Source organism: Meriones unguiculatus, chromosome 2, assembly GCF_030254825.1.
Source record: "Meriones unguiculatus strain TT.TT164.6M chromosome 2, Bangor_MerUng_6.1, whole genome shotgun sequence".
NCBI classification, from domain to species: domain Eukaryota; kingdom Metazoa; phylum Chordata; class Mammalia; order Rodentia; family Muridae; genus Meriones; species Meriones unguiculatus.
The window spans coordinates 188,636,149-188,651,837 of NC_083350.1; the positions used below are offsets into that span (position 1 = coordinate 188,636,149).

Sequence of the window (15,689 nt, forward strand, 5' to 3'; positions counted from 1 at the left end):
ACATGGTCTCAACTGAGACCCCTCTTCTCAAATGACTCTAGCCTCTATCAAGTTGGCAGAAAACTGAGTGGACAGCAAAAGGCTTGGTGTCCAGCTAGCAGTATTGAGGAGCGATGGGACCCTTAATAAGTTGGGCCTAATGGAAGGTCTTCAGGTCACTGAGGCTATGTCCTTGGAGAACGTTATGACATTCTGGGTCCCCTCATCTTTTGACCCTGGCCACGAGATGATGGGTAGTTTGGCTCCCTATGAGCTCCTGTCACTCGAAACCAACAACCATGTCACAGACTGACACACCCCCAAGCCTAGCCAAGCGAGCATTTCTGTGTGGGGGCCAGTCATTTAGAGAGCTGGGAATCGTGGCGGGGCTGACTGGCATGTGCTACCACTTACCTCAGTTCTCTCAAGAGACACACCCACGTGGATGCTGCCATACGCTGTTCTGTTTATCACCAGTCATTATTGTTAATCCCTTACTCCGCCTAACTCACAAACTGAATTCTGGCATAGGCGTGTCTGCAGAAGAAAATGCTCAGTATACTCGTGTCTCAGCAGTATCTGCTGCTCCTCAGTCCTTGGTGGCTCCGGGGTCATGCCTCCTGGACCAGGGAGCACTACTTTAGGGGAGAGAATATCTTTCTTTTTGCCAGATTCAATGATATCATATAGAGTCTAGATTTGTGTTCTTGGAAATCAAAGTTACAGTGGGAGAGAAAGACCTTGTTTGTCACATTTTAAACTTGGATTTTAAATTAATTAGATGCAATTAGCATAAGTTAATTACACATAAGGCAGAGGTCTTAGAAGTGTGTTCTGAGGAACCTACAAGTCTATGGAGATCTTTCGGGTATTTTGCAAATCCTTGATTTAAAATGCTATATGCTATTAAATGTAAATGAATAATGTATATTTAATAATCAGTGTGTTGCTTTGCCTGTCACTCTAGCTTTGTGTGTGTGCCAGGGTACTGGAGTAAGGTTGTCTCTGCTCTCACTAGTAAGGGAAAACTATCCTGAGTTTGAAAAGCAAAAACATGAAAACCTACACTGTTACATCTGCAGGTGCTCATCAGTGGGACTGGGGTGTCCATTAGCATTGCACAATCAAAGCTAAATATAAAGCAAATTGGATATTTGGGCTTGATACAGCTGTGATTTACATCTAAATCCCATTTCAAATTGTGCGTCTCCATGATTCTCTATCATTACCTGCTTTGGTGCCTTATAAATGAAAGTTATGAATTAAAGCTTATAAAATAAATGTTTAAGAATAATTCATCAGTGTTAGTCCATTTTATGTGTCACTATATCACAACGCTGACTGCTTCAAAGAAACCCGTCTCAAACGGCTGAGGAAGAGTCTGCCATGACTCATGAAAAGAAAGGTCAGAGCTGGTAAACTTGCTAGTTCGGCAGCAGACTCCCTGCAACCTTGTTTTACCTTTCTTGGTTGTTATCTTTTGGTTAACTGCTGATAAGCTGGCACAATGGTTACCACAATTCCCAGCATCCAAAGAGAGAAAGCGTAAACTATCTCTTCTTAATAGCAAAGGGGTTTCCCCAAGAAGTGCTTGAGCAAGGGTCCCAGGCAGCTCACTCTCCAGAACCGTGGCCCACATGTGCCTGCAGAGAACCACCTTCCCTTAACCCTGCCTTCCCTAAATTATTGGCTGTGGAAGACAGACCATGGATAAAATCTGGGAGTATAGTGGGGAAAGACCGACGCCCCGCTCACATTGCTTCCTAGAATTTGGGCTCCTTGTATGAATCAGCTGAAGCCATTTTGCATCTTTTGTTTGTTTTTTTGAGACAGGGTTTCTATGTTTAGCCTGGCTGTCCTGGAACTTGCTTTGTAGATCAAGCTGGCCTTGAACTCACTTCCATCCACTTGCCTCTGTTTCCCAAAAGCTGGGACTAGAGGCATGTGTTACCATGCCCAGTGACCATTTTGCTTCTAATAAAATAAATAAATAAATAAATAAATATAGAGTTGGAAGGCTGGAAAGATGGCTCGGAGGTTTAGAGCTTTTCCGGAGAAGGCCAGTTCCTAGCACCCATGTCAGGCAGCTCTGACATGACCTAGCTTACACAGTCACCCAGACACAGGTGCACACAGTCCCCATGCACATGTAAGTTAGACACAAACTAACTCTTTAAAGAATAATTGACGTTTTGTTGCTGGCCCCACAGGCTAGTGAAACTGTGGGGAAGCATGTGTGGGGTCTTTGAGAATTGACAGAGGGTTTGCTTTATTTATTTGTTTATTTATTTTTGCCTCAAGCGTGTATACCTCAAAGGGCTAAGGGGCAGGGCAAATCAGCAGCCACCAGTACCCCAAGCCAGTGGCTTCAAGTCTTGAGAATTTGAAGAATGAATTCCTCAGACAACAGAGGAGCTTTTAGAAAGGGGTTTATTACAGGATTCCAGATGGGAGCTCAAGATGGAGAAAGCAGGCAGGAGCAGGTCCCAGGAAACGGGACCACAGGCTCATGATAAAGGCCGGGATGTGTCCTGGGGGCGCTCAGTCCAGTTGGCTCACCTCTGAAGCGTCCATGCGCCCCTTTCATTTCAGTCACACCTTCACTGCAGCTTCTGGACCGTGTAGCTCACGTAGGCGGTAAAAATGGAGAAGAAAGCCTGCAGGGAGCAGAGCCCCCTCCCCACCCCCACCCCGGGATTTCTGGACTTTGGTGAGGATGGACAAAGGGAGTTTGCACTAAGGATACCCATCAAGGCTTGCTTTTGTATCCACAAACCCATCCAGTCCTCAAACTATGGGAGAATCACGGGCTGCAATATCTCCTTGCTCGTTGGTCTTCCAGGAAAAATCTTAGAAAAAAGTCAGTCTTAGGTGTTGCTCTGGACTCACCGACCTAGAGTCTCCTGAAGTAGGTAAAAAGTTTCAAGTGTGGGGTTCAAGATGGACATGAGATAGGTTGTCCTTTTGGGTGAGAAATTTATGAGGAGAGTTACTAACGCCTCAGATGGACAGACAGTGGTGTGGTGTGGGCTCTGAGGAGAGACCAGGCCAGTGTGGCAGGATGAGGGTCCCTTCTTCTAGGCTTCAGAGGAAGAGGGTATCATTTGACCCAGGGTTGTCTGATGCTAGGAGTGACCAGGAGATGAAGGCTCCGGGTAATGGATGGGCCTCTCTCCTGCTTGGCCTTACGGGCATTGCACCGCAGGGAGGCAAGAATCTAGAGTTAGAAAGTAATTTTAGTTCCACAAACCATTTCATTTCAGGTTTCAGTATTGCCGTAGTTCCATACAGCACAGCTGCTGGTAGTGTCTGGGCACTTACCTTTTCAAAAAGTAACTTGATATTCTTGCTGCTTCAGGAGGCTGTGAGTTTTCTGTCAGGGCTGCAATTGGGGGCAGGGGGCAGGTTGCCCAGGGGTGCACGGTTAGGACCTGGGCTTTGTACGGAAGAGAAACCACCGCTGTTATAATTGCTCTCAATGCTGGGAAGTGGTGATGGACAAGCGATGGGCATTAATCTGAGCAGCTGGATAGAAGACAGGACTGAGCAGAAGAGAGAAGCAATGAACAGGACCAGGTTCCTAATTAAAGTGAAGGGCGGGTCTGAAGGGATTCCTAGGTGTCTACCTTGGCTGACTGCCCCTCGGCAGGCCGCTTTTCCGTCATGGTGTTCTGACTTGAGAAAGGTGGCTTGCGGATTTGAAACACCTCCACCTGTCCAGCCAAGCTGCTTCTTAACTAACCTCTTCTCCCACCCGTCCTGGTGCCCTCTGAGCTTGAACTTTCCAGATTGCCCGCTCTCATCATTTCCCAGCCTGCCTTCCCACCGCCGCTGTTGAGCCTAGCAGTTCAGGTTCCATCAGAGAAGCCTTGTCACAAATAACCAAGCCTCCCCTCTAACGTGGTCTGGCAGCTTCTGTCTGCAGGAGAGAGGAATAAACCAAGTCAGTGGATCTGGGGAGGAACGTCCCGGGCAAGGAGAGGGCTCCGGACAGCCTGGTAGGGTTTGAAAAAAATGGGAATGATTAAATGAAGAAAACAAAGAGAAATAAGGACTAGGATGGGCCCAGATGACAGGTGAATTCTCCAGTTGCTTTCTTGCCTGCTCAAATTTGTTCCATTACGTTTGTTATATGTAAAATAAATTCTGATGTTTTGGTAAGACAGGATTGGGGACCGAGTGATCAGTAGGAGGGGTTTCAAATGGAAATCCTTGAATATTGGCGATTTAAGGAACAGTCTTTTTAAAAACTACCCAGGAAACTCTCAGATAAAATTACCTTTCCCCTCCCCATCCCCAGAAGTATTTTGACTACTTCCATTCTTTACAAGATGGCTAGGTCAACACCAGCTCTCTTCACCTTGTGAACACCTATGTATACCCCTTCACTGCTCTACTCCTGAAAATCTGGCATGTAATTATTCTATCCGAGGTGAGCCCAGGTACCCACTGAGAAGATGTGTGTGTTTAAAAATTGGGGGGCAGGTTTTGTTTTGTGAAGTGGCCTGTTTAATGCTGTTTTGTTTTGATTCAACAATAGCAGAAATAAGCTACTCTATGAAGGCACCACAACGCATGAGTGACTTTTGAAGCAATTTTGAGGAAAAGAAGCCAGATCCCCAAAACGAGGGTATGTGGGGAATGCTTCCATTTTTATAGAAGTTTGTGGGATGCAAACTAACCTGTTGGACCAAACAGAAGCAGAGTGGGTAGGCGAACGAGTGGGCTGGAAGAACCAGGAGAACAGAGAGCCGGTGTGTGGCCCCGGGGAAGCTCACTGCAGTGAAAGTTTCACCGGTGTATACGTATGTCACGTTTCACCTTCTTGGGCGACTTGCTGTGGACTTTGATTCTGTGTAAATACAAAGGAACAGGAGAGGAAAAGAGATCAACTCATTTCGATGGGAACTCTGAACGCATAGTACTGGTTACCTCGGGAGCGAGGTTTTCTGTCGTTCTCCAGCTCTCTTGCAGGTCCCTCTTTCCATTCTAACCCTCCAAGTCATGTCAGCAGGTTCTGTTTACCGGGCATTTGGGCATAACGAGGCCTCCAGAGGCACTGGCAGAAAAGGCTGTGGAATTCATCTTTTCTGTGTGGCTCGCTTCTCGTTGGAGCTGCTCCGGCGGGTGAGCCAGCCTTTAAGGCAGAGGGGCCTCTGCGCCTGCGCCACCACGTCTCGCTGCCCTTTCTGCTGCCCCTTCTCCTTACCTCAGTGCTTGAAGCTCTGCCGAGTAGAGCTGACAGCAGCTCTGGGGCAGACTCAGCAAGAGTTCAGACGATGGGGAGGAGACCGACTCCTCAGCAGAGAGCGCTGCAAGCAGACCGAGGCCAGCTGAAGGGACTCACATCAGGGAGAAGATGACGGTGAGGGCAGGCGGGGTGCCCAGGGCCGCCCTCCTCGTCTCTGCCCGCCTTCCTCCGGCAGACATCAGTAATGGCGCTTCCGGTACCGGGAGCGGTTCCGCTCAGGGCCGATTGCAGGCCTCACCGCAGCTCCCCAGTTTCCACGGTTTTCTTTCTGTAGTTGGGTTACCAGAGACCAACAGATCAGAAATACCAAATGCAAAACTCCCAGATATAATTCCTAAGTTTTAAACTGCATCCTGTTTTGAGTGGCGTGGGGAAGTATTTTGTTTGTTGTTGAGACAGGACCTTCCTTACTCTGTAGGGCAGGCTGGCTAGAACTCACCATCCTCCTGCCGTAGCTGCTGAGCGCTGGGACTGTGTGGGTGCACCAGCACACCTACCCTGCGCTCGCTGAGATCCACAGTTCCCATCCTAGGACGTGAGTCACCTATGTCCAGGTGTCCGTCCGCATCGCACGCTACCTGTTAGCCGCTTAGCAGCTCCGTCAGTGATCAACTCGGCTGACCTGTAGTCAGTCAACGCTGCCCGACTTTTGACAGCTATTCTCTTACGATGAGCTGCTGTCGTCAAGCTCCTGCCAGGAGCTTGTACGTTAGACACCACCGTACGGGGAGTATGTATAGGGAAGACAGCATATGTTTGGTTCGGTATTGCTTGCAGTCTCAGGATCCAGTGGGAGCTGCAGAGTTCATACCCTTAGAAAAGGGGAGACTGTTACTTAGGGCTAGGAGCAAGACATCAGTTAGTATATTTGAAGAGTAGGCAGACATTTGTGCCCGGGAGACGAGATGTCCCAGCTGGGATCCCTCGGCCTTGCTTCTGTAGAGCTGCAGAAGGAGGAAGGCAAGGGCGCCAGAACAGAAAGGAAGGCTGACTTTGCAATGGAAGCCTGACCGCGACCCTCTGGCCATGGCTCCAGTAGTGCTGTATGCATCGAAAATACTGCAGGGCCTCGTGGGGGATGGTGGGAGAGCAGGTGTTGGTGGCTCTAACAGTCTTAATCCGACACTAGGCATCCCCGACACATTTGAATCCCCGCTGTACCCCATAAGAAAGTGTGAGCGACATTCTAGGAAGCTCTTAGGAGCAGAGTGACTGCTTCAAAACCCAGTAGCCGTTAAGTCCAGCTCGTAAGATTTGAACCCAGGTATCTCAACCTTCTCCCTCTTCTGCAGCAGCTCCTGCCCCACCCCCACTCCCTGGGTAAGGCTGTGTCCTACTTGTGCCTTTGTGTGCTCCGGGCCGAGGCTGTACACCCCCAGGTTTACAATGGGTTGTCAGAACCATGACGGCTGTATTTAGATACACCACTACCATCTTCAGAACAGAAACAGAGTGGAAAAAAATGTGTATGTGTCTCGGCAAGTGACTCGGGAAGGCTTGTGAGGGGCTGCATGTTCTTGCCCCTCTGAATCTCCCTTTGTTCCTAGCGGAAACAGCTGCCCTCCCTAAGCAATCTCATGATCAAGGGCACACACTAATGAAGAACAGACAGGTGAGCTCAGAGCAGGGCGCCTCAAGGGTTACAAGGATCCTCAATACTGCTACGGCACCCTTTTCTGTGTACGGTGCCAGCCGGGCCTGGCCTGACCTTGCTGGACCCTGCCATTGATTTGTAAACCTTCTCCAATCTTTCAGGGGATGTTGGTGCCCTCTCTCAAAAAGCAAGGAGGGAGGGTGTGCAGGATGGACAAACAAGAGGAAATGAAAGCTCTTTGGGGAAAGACAGCTGTGACAAATTGAAAGGCAGAAAGGAAATATTAGCACGCAGCAGAGAAGCAGAGTGGACCAGGGGACAGTGAGCGAGGCTGTGTGCAGCCCCTGGGCCAGCTGATTTGTTCTCTCTAAAGAGAGACGTGTTATTCCCCACCCCCACCCCCGCCAAATGATGACAAAGAAGAACGGTTGTGGCGCCTGTGGAAATGGAATGGTCCGCAGGGGCATTTGTAGCGAATGAAATGTGCTCTCAGACAGCTTCTCGGGTTCCCCACCAACTTGTTTTTATTGCAAATTGCCTACAACAGGTGCCTGGAGTCTGGGCGAAGCATAATACTGTACCTTGCAGCAGCTGGGTGCAGAAGGTAAAGAAAGGTTACAGCTCGAGCATTTAAAACATCTCCTTGCCCTCCAGTGGAATTGGGCCCCCTGGTGTGTGTTCTGTAACTCAGTATGAATGGCCGCTGATGGATGTGTTGATACCGTGGCCACCAAAGCTGGTGGCAGGCCCCTGCAGGGACACGTGCACCCCGGGGACGGAGCTCTGCCAAACAGCCCCCCCCCAATGCAAGGTTGTCTTGGTGTGCGCCAGCAATTCTCGTCCCCTCCCAACATGGAAAGGTTCCGAAAGCACTGACGTGAGTGCTCACCACACCACAACCGACCTGCCTCCAGCTAGTGCCCAAGAGAATAAGCCCTAGGCCCGAGGCTCTGCTCAGCGACCTTGTGCTACCCCTACTCCTGTCCAGAGAACACATATGAACGCAAACGATACGATGAGCTTTATCTGCTCAGAACGGAGAGAAAGAGCAAAACTACACTTCTGCTCTTTCCACGTGGAGGCTACGTGAACCTGCCCTACAGCTGAGCACCAACGGCCAACAGGACTTTATTTATCACTTTGTTCTACGTGTGCATGAGTGCCTGCAGGTGTATCTGTGCATTGCATGCATGTCTGGTGTCCGAGGTCAGAAGAGGGCGTGGGGTCTGCCAGGAACTGGAGTCACACTTGGCTGTGAGTTACCCATGCAGGTGCTAGGAATCAAGCCAGGGTCCCCTGGAAGAGAAACAGTTGCTCTCAACCACAAACCATCTCTGCAGCCTCTAACCGGGCTGTCTTAATTGGACGCCATGCCTCCCCCACTCCCTTCCATCTATGAATCAGGACGGCACAACATGCTCTCAGTGGGCAGAAGTCTAACTGCGCCTCAGTCAGGACTCTGATCTGTCAGCAACAAAAGGTGATTTTAGCAGAAAGAGATGTATTAAACAGGTAAAGCTTGAGTCACGTTCCTGTGGGGGCCTCACAGGGCCGCACCTCTGGAACAGCAGCCCACTGCATGGTTATCTGTAGAGCTGGCCTAGGGAGAGAACCTGTCTGTCCCTGAGGAGGGACAGGGAAGAGACAAGGCTGTCTCTGAGCTTCCGAGGCTGTAACTGGCCATGTCAACCACAGGGGATAAAAGACAATTCTGCCGGCCCAGAAACAGCATTTCTCTAGAAACCCTGTCATAGCTCAGGGTACACATCATGGCCCCTGGGTCTCATTGCACAGCCTGAGATAACTGGCCAAGCGGAAGGCGTTGGTTGGGACATCAGAACATGTCTGACGGGTGACATTTAATGAGGGACGTCAGGAGGTAATCTGCGTTTTTGCTATGTTGTGGAGGACCACCATGCTTCCTGGGCAAACCTCTGTCCCCAGACCCTAGCATAATGCCTGGCACTCAGAAGGGCTCAATAAGCATTTGTTGAAATGAATTAAAATTGAATTTCAAATTTAGAAGCACCCTTACCAGGGGCAGATTGCCAGTCACCATTGCAAATTAGTTCTAGTAAATCAAAGTAAATTAGAAATGCAATCAGACTCAGCCTCTTTAGGTCTAGCGGTACAGTGTCATTCATATCTGCCACAGCATTTGCCCTTAGGCCTCTGAGTTGGCGGCTTTGTTTTCTAAGCTCAATGACAACTGTGTACGCCTGTGTCTATGTGTCTGTGTGCATCGTTGCCTGTGCACTGTTGTGAGCCTCGAGCCTGAAGAGCTCGCATGTGCCTCCATGAGGCCCGGGAAGAGTGACGGCCTGGATCACTGACTCTGACCTGGAACTCTGGATGTAGCCCATGCTTGCCTTGCCCTTACCACAACCTCCTCCCGCCTTACTCCCAAGTGCGTGCTGCGAGGGCAGGGGTGGGCCACCACACCTCCCTCTGAAGATCACTTTTTGACCAAGAAAGGAAAGCACCATTAGCTTTCATTTGGAGGTCAGTTTCCAGAGTATTTGCTTTTGCTTCGTGAGCCTTCTCCTTGACAGGGGATAGGGAGGTTCTTTCCCTATGTGATGAGGAGTTTTAAAGGCTGATTTGCAACAGGAGGATCATTACAAAAATGAAATCTTCACACCTTATTCCTACAGAATGGATGTTTCACCCAGATCATTTCCCCCTAGATGTTTGCGGATTCCCAAGGTCAAGGATGGAGAATCCAGAGTACTGTAGATCAGCAGATTCAGCAAGCTAGTCCCTGCTCACAAGTAATTACCCAGCGGATGTGGGAATTCACTAGAAGTCTTCAGTATGGATTATGTTCCGAAACATCTATGCCAAAAGCTTTTAACTGATACTGCTTGAGTCATAAATGTGCATTCCTTTAATATTTAGAAGTCTGAAATGTCAAGACACTCAGATTTGGAAAACTCTCTTCGTGAGTTTAGATGTCCACAGTCTCCTGCCTTCCAGCATGAGAGGTGAGGAATCTGGGCCTTCTGGCATTGTACCAGTGGCCCCTTTCTTTCTGCAGCCTGGTTCTGAGGTCCTGCACTCAGTCAGAACTACTGGACTTCTCATTTTCACCAGCTTGCAAATGGCGCCTCTCAGCCTCTATAACTGCCTGAGCCACTTCGCACACCAAATCCCCTCTGTCTCTATCTGTGCCGACATCTGCAGACATCCTACGGGCTACGTGTCTCTGGACATTCCTAGTTAACACAGATTATGGTGTTTTAAAGCAAGCATGAATTAGTGTCTTTAAGTTTGTAAGTTCAGTTAGATTGCAGTCTGAGCGCGCTCTGTTGTACAGAGGAACACCCACAGGGTAACGGCTGGTTTTGGTGTGGATTTGCACGGAAATTTCCATAAGTATTTGTTTCCCTCACTGGAGAAGAAACTGTTCTGAAAAATAGTTTTCACTTTTTAACTTTGAAGAGTGTGGCATCTTGACACTCATGTTTAAACTAAGGATATGTAAAGTGAAAAAAAAAAGACTCGGTGATATTTTAAAAATTATCTCTGAGTTGGATAATTACTGGCTGCTTATTACTTCCTGTGGTTTTCAGTTTTTCAATAATGAACATGCCATGCTTTTATAATCAGAAGAAAATGTATGTTACTGGAACTTTTGTCTATAGTGGCATTTGTGAGTTATGAAAAGTGTAACAAAAGTCACAGTTCTTATGGAGAAAATGGAATTTGAACAAATTAGTCAGACCTATGGAAGTTTGAAATCAGACTATTGATAAGAAGTCACAAGCAATACTAACAAAACATTAGCATAAGTAGGCAGAGACCTGGGGCTTATATTTTCTCTTCTGAAATAAATCTTGCAGGAGACCTGTCTGGGTAGAGACTTGTCCTTAGTATTAAAATATGTGCCTTTTTTTCATGAGATTGTTGTTTAGTGCAGGGAGCATTGTCTTCTTTTTCTGGACTCTTAGTCTGTCTTGTAGCTTTAGGTTTTGTTTGTTTTGTGTGAGCTTGGTACAAGTTAGGGTCATGTGGGAAGAGGGGATCTCAAGGGAGAAAAGGTGTCCTTCAGGTTGGCTGTCAGTAAGTCTTTGGAGCATCTTCTTGATTAATGACTAATGCCAGGAAGAGACACTACATCTTCTGACCTTCTACCGCCAGACTATCAGGTAACAAGATGTCTGGAGTCCGGGCTGAGGAACACTGAAGGAGACCTCTTTCCGTGCTGCTGAGGAAGACAAGCAGGGAGAAGAGTTTGGCAATCGGGTTCCACTTGTCTTGGGACACATATACTCCTCTCATCTAATGCACTTGGCAACCTAAGACCTGCCCCCCACTTTTATGTACTATACAGGGGCACGACTTGCCTGATAATATGCCAAGAAGCCTACGATCTGTCCGCTATGCCTGTGTGAGTCTCATGTACATCCCATTCTTCAGAGCAGAGTAGGTTTACGTCCCTAACCACCATTGATGGCTTCTGTTTACAGACAGTTATGTTCAAATATGTTCCCAGATACACAGGCTGAGAAATGATGGAGGGCCGTGATCATGGGGAAACAACCTGTAGAGTCCTGTTAGCCTGTCTCACCACCTGGACCCCTGTAATCCAAAGTCAGACCATGACTTCTCAACCTTGTCATGCCAATGCTTTGGACCGTGTGATTGTTTGCTATTGGGTACCCAGTACATTACAGTATGAGCGACAGTAAGCTTAACAGCATCTACTGTCACTTCTCACTAGATTCTAGTTCACTTTCTTCTCTCTAGTCCCTAGTCCCCAAGTCACTGTCAAATGTCCAGTTAGGTTGAACACTTCTGTGTTATAGGAAGTTGAAGATAGTTGTGAACTGCATGAGGCTGTAAGAATAGTAAAAACAACCAATTGGTGCTGGCACACACCTGTAATACCACGATTGGGAGGCAGAGGCAGGTGGATCTCTGAGTTCAAGGCCAGCCAGATCTACAGAGTTCCAGTACAGCCAAAGCTACACTGAGAAACTCTGTCTCAAAAAAATAAAAAATAAAAAAGGAAAAACAAGCTAGACTTCTAATCTGATCAAATAATTTCTACACGAAAGACCTGGCATGCTTGCATCCAGTCATAAGCAATATTTGCTGTTGACTCTCCTACTGTCCACAAATGCTCACTGCTCCAGTAAATGATAAATAAATACAGAAATAAGTAAATGCTCCAAGATGACGGAACCCAGCTTTCACGGTGTCTGAGTAGCAGGAACTCAGAGAATGTGGACCAAGTGAGTGCCCAGGCTGTGAACTTTAAAACATCTGATTTTCCCGGATGAGAGGAAGCATCCCAGGAGCCAGAGATACCCAGTTCCAGGCCCCTGTGGTGGGTGGCTCCTGGCTTTAAGGCCACATGGTCCCAGGATCCAGTCATCTCGACCTTCCACCTACTTGAATACAATTTCTAAGTTCCAGGAATAAACAGCTCCAGCCTCCCGACACCAGACTCCTTTTGCCTCCCTGAGGACAGCTCCCAGACACCAAGAACAAAGCCCCTGCCTCTGGCCCATGGTTCTATCCTGTCTCCCTGCAGAGACCTGATGGACAATAGAAGCATACCGGGTCTCATTCCAAGATGGCAGGCCCAGGTCTCATGGAGTCTGAGTCCCAGGAGCTCAGTGACTTCTGAGCAAGCGAGTGGCCATGCTGCTGACTCTGAATCGTCAGCGTCCACTCATGTTTCTCCTGAGTGAGGAGGGATCCACACTGCCAGAGACATAAGGTCCCAGCCTCAGCCCTCTCGGACGGCTCCAGAGACTTCAGATCCAGCCCACCCTTCAGGGCTCTGCTAGCATCTTGAGGAGACCTGCCAGACCTCAGGATCACACAGGTTAGACCTCCCAACCCAATCCACTGCCCATAGGTCCAACTGGGACACAACCATGAGAGAAGAGCTGCGGCTGCTCGCTCAGATCCAGCCTCCAGCCTGCTCCCCAGAGCTCCCCTGCATGCCCGAGAAGGCCAGGAGGTTCCAGGAACAGCCAGCCAATGCCAGGGACAACCAGATGGCTAAAGGCCAGCGCAAAAACTCAGTCAACAAAAACCATGGCAACATAGGACCACCAGAACCAAACTATCCTAATAGAGCAAGCTCTGGATGTCCCAACACAGCTGAAACAGGAAAATGACCTTACAGCTATGCTTATGAAGATAACAGAGGCCTTGAAAGAGGAAACAAATAAATCCCTTATTTGTTTTGATTAATAAAGGAAAATACAATCAAACATATAGAGGCCTTTACAAAGAAAATGAATAAATAAAGAAACACAAGAAAATACAATCAAACAGGTGAAGGAAATGAATAAAATGCTTCAAGACCTGAAAACAGAAATACAATCAATAAAGAAAACACAAACTGAGGAAATCCTGGAGATAAAAAGCTTAGAAAAGAGAACAGGAACTACAGAGGTAAGTATCACCAACAAAATACAAGGGATGGAAGAGAGACACTCAGGCAAAGAAGATACAATTGAAGAAATTGATATATCTGTCAAGGAAAATGTTAAATTGAAAAAAAAATCTTGTTACAAAACATCGAAGAAATCAAGAACACAATGAAAAGACAAACCCAAGAACAATAGGAATAGAAGAAAGAGAAGAGTCCCAGCTCCAAGGACAAGAACACATTTTCAGCAATATGATAGAAGAAAATTCCCCAAACTAAAGAAAGGGATTCCTTTAAACACAGAACAGGCCTACAGAACACCAAATAGATTAGACTAGCAAAAAAATTCCTCCTGTCACATGATAATCAAAACACTAAATGTACAGAACAAAGAAAACATATTAAAAGCTGCAAGGGAAAAAGGCCAAGTAACATATAAAGGCAGACCTATCAGAATCACACATGACTTCTCAACAGACTCTAAAAGCCAGAAGGGGCTAGGCAGATGTCTTGCAGAGCCCACTAGACCACAGATGTCAGCCTAGACTACTATATCCAACAAAACTTTCAATCACCATAGATGGAAAAAAACAAAATATTCCACAAAAAATAAAAACAACAGATTTAAATAATATTTATGCACAAACCCAGCCCTACAGAAGATCCTAGAAGGAAAACTCCAACCCAAGGAGATTAACTACATCCAAGAAAACATAGGAGATAAATAACTTCACTACAGAAAAAACAAAAGAAGAAAAGAACACAAACACACTACCAAGACCAACATCAAAAATAAAAGGAACTAACAGTCACTGGTCATTAATCTCTCTCAACATCAATGGACTCAATTCCCCAATAAAAAGACACAGACTAACAGAATGGATTAATAAACAGAACCCAACATTATGCTGCATACAAGAAACACACCTCAGCAACAAAGATAGATTTTACCTCAGAATAACGGGATAGAAAAAGGTTTTCCAAGTAAACAGACCCAAGAAGCAAGCTGGAGTAGCCATCCTAATATCTAATAAAATAGACTTTCAACCAAAATTAATCAAAAGAGGTAGAAAGAACACTTCATTCTCATCAATGGAAAATTCCACCAAAAGGACATTATGAATTCTAAACTTGTATGCCCCAAATACAAGGACACCCACATTTGTAAAAGAAAGATTATTAAAGCTTAAATCATACATCAATCCTCACACATTAATAGTGGGAAACTTCAATACTCCACTCTCATCAATGGACAGATCATCGAGACAGAAACTAAATAGTGAAATAATGAAACTAACAGATGGCATGAATCAAACAGACCTAATAGATGTCTACAGAACTTTTCATTTAAACACGAAAGAATATATCTTCTTCTCATCTTCTCAGCACCACATGGAACCTTCTCCAAAACTGACCACCTAGTTGGTCACAAAGCAAGCCTCAACCAATACAAAAAAAAAAAAAGAAAAAGGAAAAAAAAAATTAACTCATTGTATTTGATCAGATCACCATTAAAGCTGGATTTCAACAACAACAGAAATAAATAAATAAATAAATAAATAAATAAATAAATAGTTTCCACACTCATGGAAACTAAACAACTCTCTACTCAATGACCACTGGACCAAGGAAGAAAGAAAGAAAGAAATTAAAGACTTCCTAAAAATCAATGAAAATGAAGGCACAACTTACCCAAACTTATGGGATACAATAAAAGCTGTGCTAGGAGAAAAGTTTATTTCACTAAGGGCCTTCATAAAGAAATTTGAGAAATCACATACTAGCAAGTTAACAGCACCCCTGAAAGCTCTAGAAAAAAGCAGACACACCCAAGAGGATGGCAGGAAATAAACAAACTCTGGGCTGAAATCAATAAACTAGAAACAAATGAAATAATACAAAGAATCAACGAAACCAGGAGCTGGTTCTTTGAGAAAATCAACAAGATAGACAAACCCCTAATTAAACTAACTAAAAGCCAGAGAGACAATATCCAAATCAACAAAATCAGAAATGAAAAGGGGGAATAACAACACATACTGGGGAAATCCAAAGAATCATTAGGTCTTAGTTTAAAATCCTGTACTCCACAAAATTAGAACATCTAAATGAAATGGGCAATTTTCATGATAGATTCCACTTACCAAAGTTAAATCAAGATCAGGTAAACAAGATTAAATAGTTCTATAAACCCTAAAGAAAGAGAAGCAGTCATTAAAATCTCCCGTCCAAAAACAAAACAACCAAACCAAACCAAAGCAAAACAAAGCAAAGCAAAACAAAACAAAACTAGAGCCAGATGGCTTCAGCACAGAATTCTACCACACTTTCAAAAAGAAGAACTAATACCAATATACAAGCTATTCCACAAGCTCATTCTATGAGGCCACAGTCACTCTGATATGTAAGCCACACAAAGACCCAACAAAGAAAGAGAATTTCAGACCAATTTCCCTTATGAACATTGATGCAAA

The 15,689-nt window shown here is 46.0% G+C and overlaps 1 long non-coding RNA gene across 1 annotated transcript; it reads right to left on the minus strand.

Moving 5' to 3' along the window:
* Window positions 1–3,300: 3,300 nt before the first annotated feature.
* Window positions 3,301–5,671, minus strand: LOC132652237 (uncharacterized). Its single transcript, XR_009589719.1, has 3 exons — window positions 5,189–5,671; window positions 4,662–4,831; window positions 3,301–3,415 (listed from the first exon to the last, which is right to left on the minus strand). It is a non-coding gene; the product is annotated as an uncharacterized LOC132652237 (long non-coding RNA).
* Between the last annotated feature and the right edge of the window lie 10,018 nt (window positions 5,672–15,689).